The sequence below is a fragment of the Gorilla gorilla genome, chromosome 10 (genome assembly GCF_029281585.2).
Source record: "Gorilla gorilla gorilla isolate KB3781 chromosome 10, NHGRI_mGorGor1-v2.1_pri, whole genome shotgun sequence".
NCBI lineage: Eukaryota > Metazoa > Chordata > Mammalia > Primates > Hominidae > Gorilla > Gorilla gorilla.
The window spans coordinates 135,323,059-135,337,210 of NC_073234.2; positions in this window are offsets into that span (position 1 = coordinate 135,323,059).

The window sequence follows — 14,152 nt, forward strand, 5'->3', positions numbered from 1 at the left end:
GTTTTTACTTCTCTTGGGTAAATACCTAAGAGTGGGATCGCTGGTGGGCAGCAAGATTCTAGAGCCTGGTAGAGTGTTGTATACAACGCTGTGTTGAATAACGGGGCTTTGTATTCATCCGTGATTATTCTGACGTCCAGGGATGTGGTTATGATTCTTGTTCCCTCTGGAAATTCTATTTCTATTAAATCAGGGTTTCTCAACCTCAGTACCATTGCTATTTTAAGCTAGATAATTCCTTGTTGTGGGGGGATGCCCTGGACGTTGAGGAACCTCCCTGACCTCAGCCCACTAGATGCCAGTAGCACTCCCACCCGCTGCCTAGTTGTGACAACCAAAACTGTCTTAAGGCCGGGCGCTGTGGCTCACGCCGGCAATCCCAGCACTTTGGGAGGCTGAGGCGGGCGGATCACCTGAGGTCAAGAGTTCAAGACCAGCCTGGCCAACATAGTGAAACTCCACCTCTACTAAAAATACAAAAATTAGTTGGGTGTGGTGGCGGGCACCTATAGTCCCAGCTACTCGGGAGGCTGAGGCAGGAGAATCACTTGAACCCGGGAGGCAGAGGTTGCAGTGAGCCAAGATCGTGCCATTGCACTCCAGCCTGGGCAACAGAACAAGACTCCGTCTCCAAAAACAATTTAAAAAAAAAAATGTCTTCAGACATTGTCAAATGTCCCCTCGGGAGCAAAATCACCCCTGGATGAGAATCAACAGAGTTTGAATTCACTCGGTAAGTGGAAGTGCTGCCAATCCTGCTTCTGACCTCAGGGTACTTGGTGGTGTAGCACATGGTTTGGCCTGTCTTCCACACTCAGAGTAGGTGTGCTGGGTCCTGTCTTGGAGCGCGTGGTGTTGACATCCTACATGTTACTTTATTTAATTTGTTCTAAATCAGTCGTTCTCTTGTGGTTCGGTGTGTATGTGTTTGTTCTCAAATTGGGCCAAGAGAAGTGGGGGACTGCAGATGGTACAAACTGTAGTCTCTGTCTATTTAATTCAAATCAGCCCATCCTGGTCGTATTTATTTTCAAAAGTATGAGTTTAAGACAACATGTAATAGGTATTTGGAGTGTTTATACAGCTGTGCTTACAAAAGCTCAAAGCAAAATAGAGTGGATATTTGTTGTTTTTGAGCTGCCAGGTATATATATTTTTCTCTTCCAAACAGCACCCTGCTTGCATTTTGAAGAACTGCTTCTCCCTGGCTGTGGGAAATTCACAGGGCAGAGAGTCTAAGTATGCAGCCCTCACACTGTGGAAGCCAAAAGAGGTTTCTAGAGGCTTCTCCTAGTAGATCCTTTCTCTCCAGGCCCAGGGGGATGGGCATGTGTTCCAATTATTGATGCTGTGTAACAAACAACACCAAACTCAGAGGCTTAAAATGATCATTGTTAATTTCTTATGGTTCTAGGGTTGGCCATTTGGACAAATCTGCTGATCTTGCCTGGGCTCATCCACATGGCTACATTCAACCGGAAGTTTGGCTGAGCTAGAAGATCCAAGACAGCCTCCCTCAGTATCTGGCAGTGGGTGCTGACTGTCCCCTGAGGAGCCTCAGTTTTCCTCCATATGACCGCTTGTCCCCCAGGAGGCCAGGCAGAAGCTGCAAAGTTTCTCAAAACCTGAGCTCTGAAGCTCACACAGCATCAAGTCTGCCACGTTCTGTTGGTCAATGTGAGCCATGAGGCCAGTTTCAATTCAAGCGAGCAGAAGAATAGAGTCCACCTCTTGAAGGGAGGAACAGCAACACCACATTGCAAAGAGGGGTGGGTAAAGGGCCATTATTTATTTACTTTTCTTTTTGAGCAGGGTCTCACTCTGTCTCCCAGACTGCAGTGCAGTGACGCAATCATAAGCTCACTGCAGCCTCAACCTCCCAGGCTCAAGTGATCCTCCCACCCCGGCCTCCCAGGTATCCAGCACTAAAAGGTGCACACCACCACACTTGGCCAACTTTTGCATTTTTTGTAGAAACGGGTTACACCATGTTGTCCAGGCTGGTCTGGAACTCCTGGGCTCAAGCAATCCTCCTGATTCGGCCTCCCAAAGTGCTGAGATTACAGGCGTGAGCCACTGCAGAGAGCCATTATTATAATGATCTAGCACATCATGTGACCCAGGCCACTCCAATTAGACACTGTCTCTTGGGATTCCAGATACATATGTGTGTGTAAGAGTGTTCATGTGTATATTTATACATATACATATATGTATAAATGTTTGGTTTGAGTTGGCCAGAGTTGATTTCTGTGTCACTTGCAACCAAAATATCCTAACTGATATATGTATCAGGGCTATTGAGTGGAAGGCCTTTCTCAGGTTTTGGCATATCAGGGTGTACATTTACTTCTTCTCATTGGTGATAAGGGAACAACACCAAGTCCCTGAGACCTGTCTTGTCCCCATTCCCAACTCCCGTGGTGGCTCCTTTTGGCCATGTCTGGACAATGTAATCCCAACTCCTTGACCATACTTGTTGGGACCAGAGTTGAAACTAACCCTACTGACCAGTGGTGAATGCCTGTAATCCCAGAACTTTGGGAGGCTGAAGTGGTCAGATCACCAGAGGTCAGGAGTTCGAGACCAGCCTGGCCAACATGGTGAAACCCTGCTTCTACTAAAAATACAAAAAATTATCCAGGCGTGGTGGTGCACTCCTGTAACCCCAGCTACTAGGGAGGCTGAGGCAGGAGAATTGCTTGAACCTAGAAGGCGGAAGTTGCAGTGAGCTGATATCATGCCACTGCACTCCAGCCTGGATGACAGAGCGAGACTCTGTCTCAAAAAAAGAAAGAAACTAATCCTACTAAGCCCAATCAGATTATTTCTGCCAGGATTTAAAATCAGAACATGAGAATCTGTCAGACTATACTATCCCTTGAATGAGGCCACATAAACTCAAAGACTGAGGATGGTCACCTTCCACCCTATGCAGAGAAAAATAGAGATGGTTGATGTGCAGAAAGAAGGAGCAGAGATACTGAGAGAATAGAGATGAGAGATGGTGTGGCATCTAAGAACCTGGCCGGGCGCAGTGGCTCACCTCTGTAATCCCAGCACTTTGGGAGGCTAAGGCGGGCAGATCATTTGAGGTCAGGAGTTTGAGACCAGCCTGGTCAACATGGTAAAAACTCATCTCTACTAAAAATACAAAAAATTAGCCGAGTGTGGTGGTACACGCCTGTAATCCCAGCTACTCGGGAGGCTGAGGCGGGAGAATCACTTGAACCTCGGGGGCAGAGGTTGCAGTGAGCCGAGATGGCATCAGTGCACTCCAGCCTGGGTGACAGAGCAAGGCTCTGTCTCAAAATAATAATAATAATAAAATAAAATAAAAATAAAAAGGGAAACCTGAGAGATGTTTACTCCTGAGAGCTTTCTGTTCCCTAGTTCTCGTCTCCTGGCCACAGCAATTGGTTCAGGAATCAGCAAATGACCGCATTCAGGTCAACAAGAGAGAGAGAATCCTAGGACTAACATAAGAGATATCAGAAAACATATTATTTCTTCTCCTGGCTAGTCTGGTAGAAGTAGGCGGATCACCTGAGGTCAGGAGTTCGAGACCAGCCTGGCCAACATGGTGAAACCCTGTCTCTACTAAAAATACAAAAACTTAGCTGGATATGGTGGTGCGTGCCTGTAGTCCCAGCTACTCGGGAGGCTGAGACACCAGAATCTCTTGAACCCAGGAGGCGGAGGTTGAAGTGAGCCAAGATTGCATCACTGCACTCCAGCCTGGGTGACAGAGTGAAACTCCATCTCAAAAAAAAAAAAAAAAAGAAAGTAAAATCTGGAGCAGCCATAAGACCACTGGGTGGACTGTGAAGATGACGCGAATACTATGGAAGTTAGAATGGAGAGGCCAGAGCTGAGCTTGGTGGCTCACACCTGTAATCCCATCATCTGGGGAGGCTGAGGTGGGTGGATCACGTGAGGCCAGGAGTTCAAGACCAGCCTGGCCAACATATCAAAACCCCATCTCTATTAAAATTACAAAAAATTAGCTTGACATGGTAGTCCCAGCTACTTGGGAGGGCTGAGGCATGAGAATCACTTGAGACCAGGAGGCAGAGGTTGCAGTGAACCGTGATCATGCCACTGCACTCCAGCCTGGGTGACAGACTGAGACCCTGTCTCAAAAAAAAAAAAAAGAAAAAAAAAAAGAAAAAGGAAACAAAAGAAAAAATAACATATAAAGCTCAGAACTCATTTTTTTTGTACCCCTGGCCATTGATAGACACAACTTTCGGCCGGGTGAGGTGGCTCACGCCTATAATCTCACCACTTTGGGAGGCCGAGGCAGGTGGATCACAAAGTCAGGAGATCGAGTCCATCCTGGCCAACTTAGTGAAACCTCATCTCTAGTAAAAATACAAAGATTAGCCAGGAGTGGTGGCAGGCGTGTAATCCCAGCTACTCAGGAGGCTGAGGCAGGAGAACTGCTTGAATCTGGGAGGCAGAGGTTGCAGTGAGCCGAGATCACACCCCTGTACTCCAGCCTGGCGACAGAGTGAGACTCCATCTCAAAAAAAAAAAAAAAGATAGATGCAACCCTCCTCTGCACAATGTTGATCCAGAGGCTCAACCTGCAGGATTCAAAAGTGATTTTCGACCTCCAAATGTGACCTGAGGAACACCTCAGCTTGTGGGAGTTGATCAGATAACTCACTTTATTCTCCTGCTATTGGTAACTTAAAAAAAAGCAATGAGAGCTCCATCTTATAGATAAGACAAATTGAGGCTTATGGTGGTGATTTATCAGCTACAGTGACAAGATAAGAACTAGCAAAGGCAGTGGCTCACACCTGTAATCCCAGCACTTTGGGAGGGTGAGGCAGGAGGATCACTCGAGGCCAGGAGTTTGAGACCAGCCTGGGCAATATGGTGAGACCCTTGTCTCTACAAAAAATAAAAATACCAGCCAGGAATGGTGGTGCATGCCTGTAGTTCCAGTTTCTTGGGAGACTGAGGTGGGAGGATCAGCTAAACCCAGGAGTTCGAGGCTGCAGTGAGCTATAATCGCACCACTGCACTCCAGCCTGGGCGACAGAGCAAGACTCTGTCTCAAAAAAAAAAAAAGAAAATTAAAATTTTTAATTATAAGAAAGAAAAAACAAATAACTAGCAAGGGCACTCACATTTGATGCTCTGCTGAGCTCTTAAATCGCGTTTGTAAATCATGTATTATTTACCTACCTAGACACCTAAAAACAGAAATGGGGGCTCCTCAGAAGCCAAGAGGAGCAGCCCAAAACAGAGGAAAAAAGGCCAGAAGCATTTTTAAATTTTACATCTAGTTTAAATGATCAGGACTTGGATTATAGTGATACAGTGCAGGGACCTCATTAGTGACTGACTTCTAAAGCAGTACTAAAATTGTCCAAAAATGAAGAGTGTTCCCTCCACAGTTCCACGCATAGAATCAAATACCATGAGTAAGTATGCAAATTAGCAGGTGCCCACAGGCCCAGGGTCTAAAGAAAATAAATCAAGCAGCTATCCTAAGATAACTTCCAATAAACTTTGCTTTTCCCTTTATTAGCATTCAGTTCAGTTGAGTTCAACAAGCACTTTTTGAATGCTTGCTACATGACGTGCAACGGGCATTGCATTTCCATTTGCATGATGGTCAGCTGTCACCTCATTTTCCCCTTTAAGCGCTTCCAAATAAAATACTGTATTCATTTCCTAAGGCTGCCATAACAAAGTAGCACAAGCTGGGTAGCTGAAATAATGGAATTTTATTCTCTCACAGTTCTGGAGGCTGGAAGTCCCAAATCAAGGTGTCAGCAGGGGAGGCTTCCTCTGAAGGCTCTAAGGGTGGATTGCTACTTGGCTTTTCCAGCTTCTGGTGGTGCTAGCTGTTCCTTAACTTGTGTCTGCATCACTTCAGTCTCTTCTTATGTCTTCACATGATCATCATCTGTGTGTGTCTCTCCACTCCTTATAAGATACTGGGCTGGGCATGGTGGCTCATATCTGTAATCCCAGCAATTTGGGAGACCAAGGCAGGAGGACCACTTGAGGCCAGGAGTTCAAAACCAGTCTGGGCAACATATTGAGACCCTGTCTCTACAAAGGGAAAAAAAATAGCCAGGCATGGTGGTGCATGACTGTAGTCCCAGCTGCTTAGGAGGCTGAGGCAGGAGGATTGCTTGAGCATGGGAGTTTGAGGCTACACTGAGCCATGATTGTGCCCCTGCCCTCCAGCCTGGGTAAAAGAGTGAGACCCTGTCATAATCTCACCTTGAGATCCTTAAGTAGTTTCATTTACCAAGAGCCTACTTCCAAATAAGGCCATATTTCGGAGTTCCAGGTGGACACTATTTAATCCACTACAAATACTGTGTCACAAAATGTGAGTGAGCAATGTTAATGTCACTGAAGTTTTTGAAAGGAAGGAAGAGAAGGTTGAGGTTACTCAACCCACCATAGACACCTTGAAATCCCTGTTGCAGGTTGGGTTGCTCGGAAGCTGGCTCTGAGATGGAGATTAGCATGCAGGATGTTTATTAGGGAGTACTCTGGAATCCCAGTCCTTGCGAAGGTTGAGGAAGGAAGCAGGACTTACAGGGGGAAGTTGAGCTGTGATGCAGCTGCACCAAAGGCTTTAGACGACCCCTCAAAAAGCTCTGGAAGGCTGGGCATGGTGGCCCACGCCTGTAATCCCAGCACTTTGGGAGGCTGAGGCGGGTGGATCACTTGAGTCCAGGAGTTCAACACCAGCCTGGACAACATGGAAAGACCCACATCTTTACAAAAAAAAAGTACAAAAATTAGCTGGACTGGGTGGCGCACGCCTGTAGTCCTAGCTACTCAGGGGGCTGACGCAGGGGGATTACTTGAACCTGAGAGATTTATGTCCCCCATTGATTACTGGTTGTGGGCCTCCCAGGAAGGGGGTGTGAACTTGAGTGAAGCCACTCTCTTTAGCAAAGGCAGTCCCCAGAGGAGGCTACCAGCCTGCAACACTCCCAGCATCTGGGAGAATAATCCTGCATCCTTGAAGGGGGATCTGGGTAGGGCACCATGGTGTCTTCAGCATCTCTTTAGTCATTCCTTCTGTTCTTAGTCATTTCTCTCCCACAGTTGTCAGGAGAGTTCCCTTTTGCTCTTGTCTCTTCACAGTGCTGAGGGACCCTCACATTCCTTGCTCCCATTGAAGCTTTTTTCTCCAAACTTACAAATGCAAACCTATCTACAAAGAAAATGCCTGCACACCACCTCTGAGGTCACCTTCAAGGACATCTACTTAGAAGATATCAAAGGGAGTATTTATTTATTTATTTATTTATTTATTTATTTATTTTGAGACAGAGTCTCGCTCTCTCGCTCAGGCTGGAGTGCAGCAGTGCAATCTTGGCTCACTGCAACCTCCACCTCCCAAGTTCAAGTGATTCCAAAGGGAGTAATTAATAGCAACCAAGGTGTTTGTTAATGCTGCTTGTTGCATAATGGAATGAGTGCTGGATTTTGAGTAAGAAGCCGAAAATTCAAGTGCTAGTGCTACCTCGAGCAAATCACTAGTCTCTAAGAATGGGGACAAGAACTTTATCACTGATTATGGAGCACCTAGGATAGTTCCTTGCACAAAGCAGGCTTTAAATAAAGATTCCCCTGGCTGGGCACAGTGGCTCACATCTGTAATCCTAGCACTTTGGGAGGCCAAGGCGGGTGGATCACTTGAGCTCAAGAGTTCGAGACCAGCCTGGCCAACATGGCAAAACCCTGTCTCTACTAAAATTACAACAATTAGCCAGCATGGTGGCACGTGCCTGTAGTTCCAGCTACTTGGGAAGCTGAGGCATGAGAATCAATTCAGCCCAGAAGGTAGAGGTTGCAGTGAGCCGAGTTCACACCACTGCACTCCAGCCTGGGCGACAGGGCAAGACTCCGTCTAAAAAATAATAAATAAATAAATATTCCCTGAGCGCATGAAGGAAGGAACAAGCTTTGCCTAAGCTTTGATTCCCTTGGAATAATACCGAATTGGTAAGGGTAGGCCAGGTCGTGATTCCCAAAGTGTTATACTGGCACTAGCAGCAGCAGCAGCACCCAGGAACTTGCTAGAAATGTAATTTATTGGACTCCACCCCAAACCTGCTGAATCAGGAACTGTAGAGAAGGGGTTCAGCATTCTCTGTGCTATAGGCTGAAGGTCCTCTTCCCCTCAATCCATATGTTGAAACCTAATCCCCCATGTGATGGTATTTGGAGGTGGGGTCTCTGGAGGTGACTAGGTCAGAGGATGGAGCTCTCATGAAGAGGCTTTTCTTTCTTTCTTTCTTTTTTTGAGACAAAGTCTACCTCTGTCGCCCCAGGCTGGAGTGCAGTGGCATAGTCTTGGCTCCCTGCAGCCTCCGCCTACCTGGTTCAAGCGATTCTCCCTCCTCAGCCTTCCAAGTAGCTGGAACTACAGGCGCCCACCACCATGCCCGGCTCATTTTTTTTTTTTTTTTTTTTTTTTTGTATTTTTAGTAGAGACGGGGTTTCACCATGTTGACCACGCTGGTCTGCAACTCTTGACCTCAAGTGATCCACCCATCTCAGCCTACCAAAGTGCTGGGATTACAGGTGTGAGCCACTGTGCCCAGCCTAGGATTAGTGCCCTTAGAAAAGAGACTCCCTGGCCGGGTGCAGTGGCTCACGCCTGTAATCCCAGCACTTTGGGAGGCCCAGGCAGGAGGATCAATTGAGGTCAGGAGCTCCAAACCAGGCTGGCCAACTTGGTGAAACCCCGTCTCTACTAAAAATACAAAAATTAGCCAGGGGCGGGGGTGGGGAGGGGTGGCAAGAGCCTGTAATCCCAGCTACTTGGGAGGCTGAGGCAGAAGAATCACTTGAATCTGGGACGTGGAGGTTGCAGTGAGCCAAGATCGCACCATTGCACTCCACCCTGGGGACGCCTGGGGACAAGAGTGAGACTTAATCAAAAAAAAAAAAAAAAGAAAAGAAAAAGAAGAGAGAGGAGCGGAGGGGAGCAGAGGGGAGGGGAGGGGAGGGGAGCAAACCCCACAGAGCTCCCTTGCCCCTTCCACCGTCTGAGGATGCAGTGAGAAGATGGCTGTCTATGAACCAGGAAGTCTTGTTCACTGCCTGTAGAATGCCATCTTCCTAAGAGAAGGGACCTTATATGTCTCCTTTATCCCTGGAACCTAATCCCCTAGAACAATGCCCGAAGCATACATCTGCACCCTATAAATGTACGTTGAATGAAGGGCTCGGGGCTCTGCTTCTCTTTTGAGGTATTGACATTGTGCTCTGTGGGAGGAAAATACCTTCTTTATAAACTAAAGATAACAATTTCTGCAGCAGCCACATTTTCACGTGAAATCAATAGATCCAGAAATGAAGTGCATCTGGCAGCCATGTGGCGAGGAAGTGCCATTTTTAACAAAGGACTTACAGGGTCACTGTTTCAGCTGATATGCTTTGCAACCTCGCTGCAGATGCCTAGCAAAATATTGTACAAATGGCCAAATTATTTTTGCACATTACTACGTTGGAACTATGCACAATGTCCTCGTAGTCATGTGTAGATGTGCTTTCAGGAAGAAAATAACATTTATTGTAAGTTTTTAGAATTTCTAATTTCAGAAGAATCATGAGCTCATTGCAGAAAATTTGGAAAATAGAGACAAGCACAAAAGGAAACACCAATCTTGCAAACAGTGAAATATTTTGATGCATGTACTTTCCAGTCTATTTCTATGAATGCCTTAAAAATGAATTTGTATCATATAAAATGTTTCAGAGTAGAATTTTTCACTTAGTGGCATATCATGGATATTATTATTTGTTTAATATTATTCTATAAAGTGTTTATATATTATAATCTAGTTAAATACTTTTAAATTATATAAAAATATCATGGTAAAAAATATTACATAACAGAAGAGCAGGAAGGAAAAAGAAACTTCATAACACTTCTATCACTAAAGGTTTCTTGCATTGTACATCTTTCCAGAATATTCTAGGCTTTTATATACACAAAGGGAATCACACAATACTATTGTTCAACTTATTATTTAATGTAACAACACATCGTAAATATCTTTCTATGGCTGTATGGTGTTCTGTTATGTAAGTATGCAATATATTTTATTATTATTATCATTATTTTTTATAAATAGAGACAGGCTCTTGCTTTGTTGCCAATCTGGACCTGAACTGAGCTCAAGTGATCCTCCTGCCTCAGCCTTCCAAACTGCTGGAATTACAGGATATGAACCACCATGCCTGGAAACTTGATGAAAAATTCATATTTCTTAATTCTTTGATATTACATACAGTGATGAAATGTTTGCGCTCTCACTCTATCTCTATATATACACACATATATTAAACATATATATATATAACTTGTAAAATGCTTACAACAGTGCCCACATATAGTAACGTGCTGTGTGTGTGTGTGTGTGTTTCTTCATATATATTTGTAGGTAATAATATATATGGAGATGATCAATTGGGCAATATTGGCTGGGCGTGGTGGCTTGCACCTGTAATCCCAGCACTTTGGGAGACCGAGGCAGGCAAATCAGTTGAGGTCAGGAGTTCAAGACCAGCCTGGCCAACATGGTGAAACTCCATCTCTACTAAAAATACAAAAATTAGCCAGGCCTGGTGGTGGCACTACACACCTGTAGTGCCAGCTACTCGGGAGGCTGAGGCAGGAGAATTGCTTGAACCTGGGAGATGGAGGTTGCAGTGAGCCGAGATCACACCACTGCACTCCAGCCTCGGTAACAGAGTGAGACTCCATCTCAAAAAAAAAAAAAAAAAAAACTGGCACTATCTACCAAAATTTAAATTGCATATCTCCTTTGACTTAATTATGAATACTTTGCAAATCTATAGATTTTTAGGTACAAAATTAATAAGTTGATAAAATGCAAATTTCATAATATATTTTTAATTTTGTTAGATACTGCCAAATTGCCCTCCCAAAGCAGGTGCCAGCTTTCACTTTCACCAAGAGTATGACAGTGCCTATTTCTCTACTGTTTTGTCAACACTGGGTAGTATAAATTTTTTTCAATATTCATTAATCTAAAAGGTGAAAAATTATATTCTATGGTATCTCCCTAATTTTTTTTGAGCCACTGCCCCTAGTCTTCATCTCTCTAATTGTTAGTGAGCTTGATTATGTTTTTATTTTATTTTATTTTTTATTTTTGGAGATGGAGTCTCACTCTGTCACCCAGGCTGCAGTGCAATGGCATGTTCTCGGCTCACTGCAAGCTCCGCCTCCTGGGTTCAAGCGATTCTCCTGCCTTAGCCTCCTGAGTAGCTGGGATTACAGGCGCCTGCCACCACACCAGTTAATTTTTGTATTTTTAGTAGAGAAGGGATTTCACCATGTTGATCAGGCTGGTTTCGAACTCCTGACCTCAAGTGATCCTCCTGCCTTGGCCTCCCAAAGTGCTGGGATTACAGGCATGAGCCACCGCATCCGGCCTCCAAATTCTACTTCTGATGGTGAGAACTTAACCTATTCTCCTTAAATTGGGTCTATGTTAACAAAGTGAGCAACAAACAAGTAATGAATTTGTCTATGAGTTCAACTTGTATAATAAAAACGTTGAAAGGGAGCAGAGATAACAGGTGAAAGCAAGAGACTGTGTCACCCAAAATACTATCCTGAATGCCCAGCTGCCTAGAATTTTATCAGCACACCATTTCGTGTTGTCTAACCTAACATCAGACACTATCCTTCACTATGGCACTTGCGGCCTTGAGCAGCTCCCTTAAATTTCTGTGCCTTGTTTTTCTTTCATGAACTGTGCAGGAGAAGAGGTATATTATTTCACAAGGGGGCTGTGCAAAGCAGTCTGTGCACATCAGGCCCTGCAGAAAGGCTCAGAGCCATCTGCCCTCCTGATTAACATGAAGTCACTGAATGTTAAGTCGCAGACTCCAGCTCTGCCAACACTCAAGACAATCTCAAGACCTTAATAATCATCGTGCCTAGCACAGAATAGAAATGCGTGACTTGACTGGCTATGCAGTTTCCTACTGATAGCAGTAAAAATAAGAATGAATTCTCCTCCTTCCCAACAAAAAAGCAACATATGAGATCAGGTTCCAGAGAGAAAACTGCCTATTAACTCCAGTAAACATTCTACTCCATTGTTCAGGGACTGTTTAACCAGTTTAAGAATTTCCTAAACCAGTAGTTCTCAAACGTGATTGCAAACTAGAATCACCTAGGGAAGTTTTTAAAAATGTAGATGCCGGCTGGGTGTGGTGGCTCCTGCCTATGATCCCAGCACTTTGGGAGGTCGAGGCGGGTGTATCGCCTAAGCTCAGGAGTTCGAGACTAGCCTGACCAACATGGTGAAACCCCATCTCTACTAAAAACACAAAAATTGGCCGGACATGGTGGTGCACACCTGTGATCCTAGCTACTTAAGAGGTTGAGGCATGAGAATCGCTTGAACCTGGGAGGCAGAGGTTGCAGTGAGCCAAGATCATGCCATTGCACTCCAGCCTGGGCAACGAGAGCAAATCTCCGTCTCAAACAGACAAACAAACAAAAAAATACATACATGCCAGCTGGGTGCGGTGGCTCCCACCTATGATCCCAGCACTTTGGGAGGCCGAGGGGGGAGTATAGCCTAAGCTCAGGAGTTTGAGACCAGCCAGGGCAACATGGCGAAACCCCATCTCTACCAAAAATACAACACAGGTGTGCACCTGTGGTCCCAGCTACTAGGGAGGCTGAGGTGGGAGGATCACTTGAGGCTGGAAGGGAGAGGTTGCAGCGAGCCAAGATCATTGCCACTGCACTCCAACCTGGGTGACAGACTGAGACCATGTCTCAAAAAAAAAAAAAATTGTAAATGCCTAAGCCGCACTCACAGGATTCTACTTTAAGTGGTTTGAATGGGGTCTAGTAATCTGTATTTTTTAAAACTCTCTAGGTAGTTCTAATGTGAAAACTTTAATGTGCATTCAGATCCTTTGGAGGAATTTTAATGCGAGGCTCTGGTTCCCACCCAGAGAGGCGAATTTGGTGGGTTTGGGGTAGGAGCCCTGGAATACGCATTTTAAACGACCAGTCCAAATAATTCTCACGCCCTCTTCTGCTGTTACTTTAAGGTTTTGTTTTTTGTTTTTTTAACGTACCGAGTCATAGTTGCAACAGAGAGGAAAAGGAGTTGACATTTGAATCCATTAGTTTTGCAGACATGCCGAAACACATTGAGGGAGCTAGGTGAAGCTATTGACTATGAAGAGGATGGGACGATCGCACTTATCCGTGCTCTCAACCTAGCAGGACACACACACAAATGGACACACACACGCTTCTACATGAATGGCTACATTCACCCAGTATGTTTGTACTGATGATTGTTAAAATGCAGGAATACTTCCATACCAACTAATAAATAGCTGCTACTTTTTTTTTTTTTTTTTTTTGAGACAGAGTTTTGCTCTTGTTGCCCAGGCTGGAGTGCAATGGCGCGATCTCAGCTCACCACAACCTCCTTCTCCCGGGTTCAAGTGATTATCCTGCCTCAGCCTCCTGAGTAGCTGAGATTACAGACATGCGCCACCACGCCCAGCTAATTTTGTATTTTTAGTAGAGACGGGGTTTCTCCATGTTGGTCAGGCTGGATTCAAACTCCCGACCTCTGATCTGGCCGCCTCGGCCTCCCAAAGTGCTGGGATTACAGGCATGAGCCACTGCACCTGGCCAATAGCTGCTACTTTCAAGACCTTATTCCTCCCTCTCCACTTCCATGCCAGGACTACTCAGTTCCCCCGTGGAAGGACTCTCCCCACAAACCAGGCACAAGAGTATCTCAATCTTCTAAGTTCTCATGGGTCTGGTCAATGAGCCATACTGTTGTTAAATATTTTAAATAGCCCTTGAAGCTGGGCGCGGTGGCTCATGCCTGTAATCCCAGTGCTTTGGGAGGGTGAAGCAGGCGGGTCACTTGAGGCCAGGAGCTCGAGACCAGCCTGGCCAACAAGGAGAAACCCAGTCTCTACTAAAAATACAAAAATTAGCTGGGTGTGGTGGCTTGCGCCTATAGTTCCAGCTATTTGGGAGGCTGAGGTTGCAGTGACCCAAGATCACTGCATTCCAGCCTGGGTGACAGAGCGAGACTCCATCTCCAAATAAATAAATAAATAAATA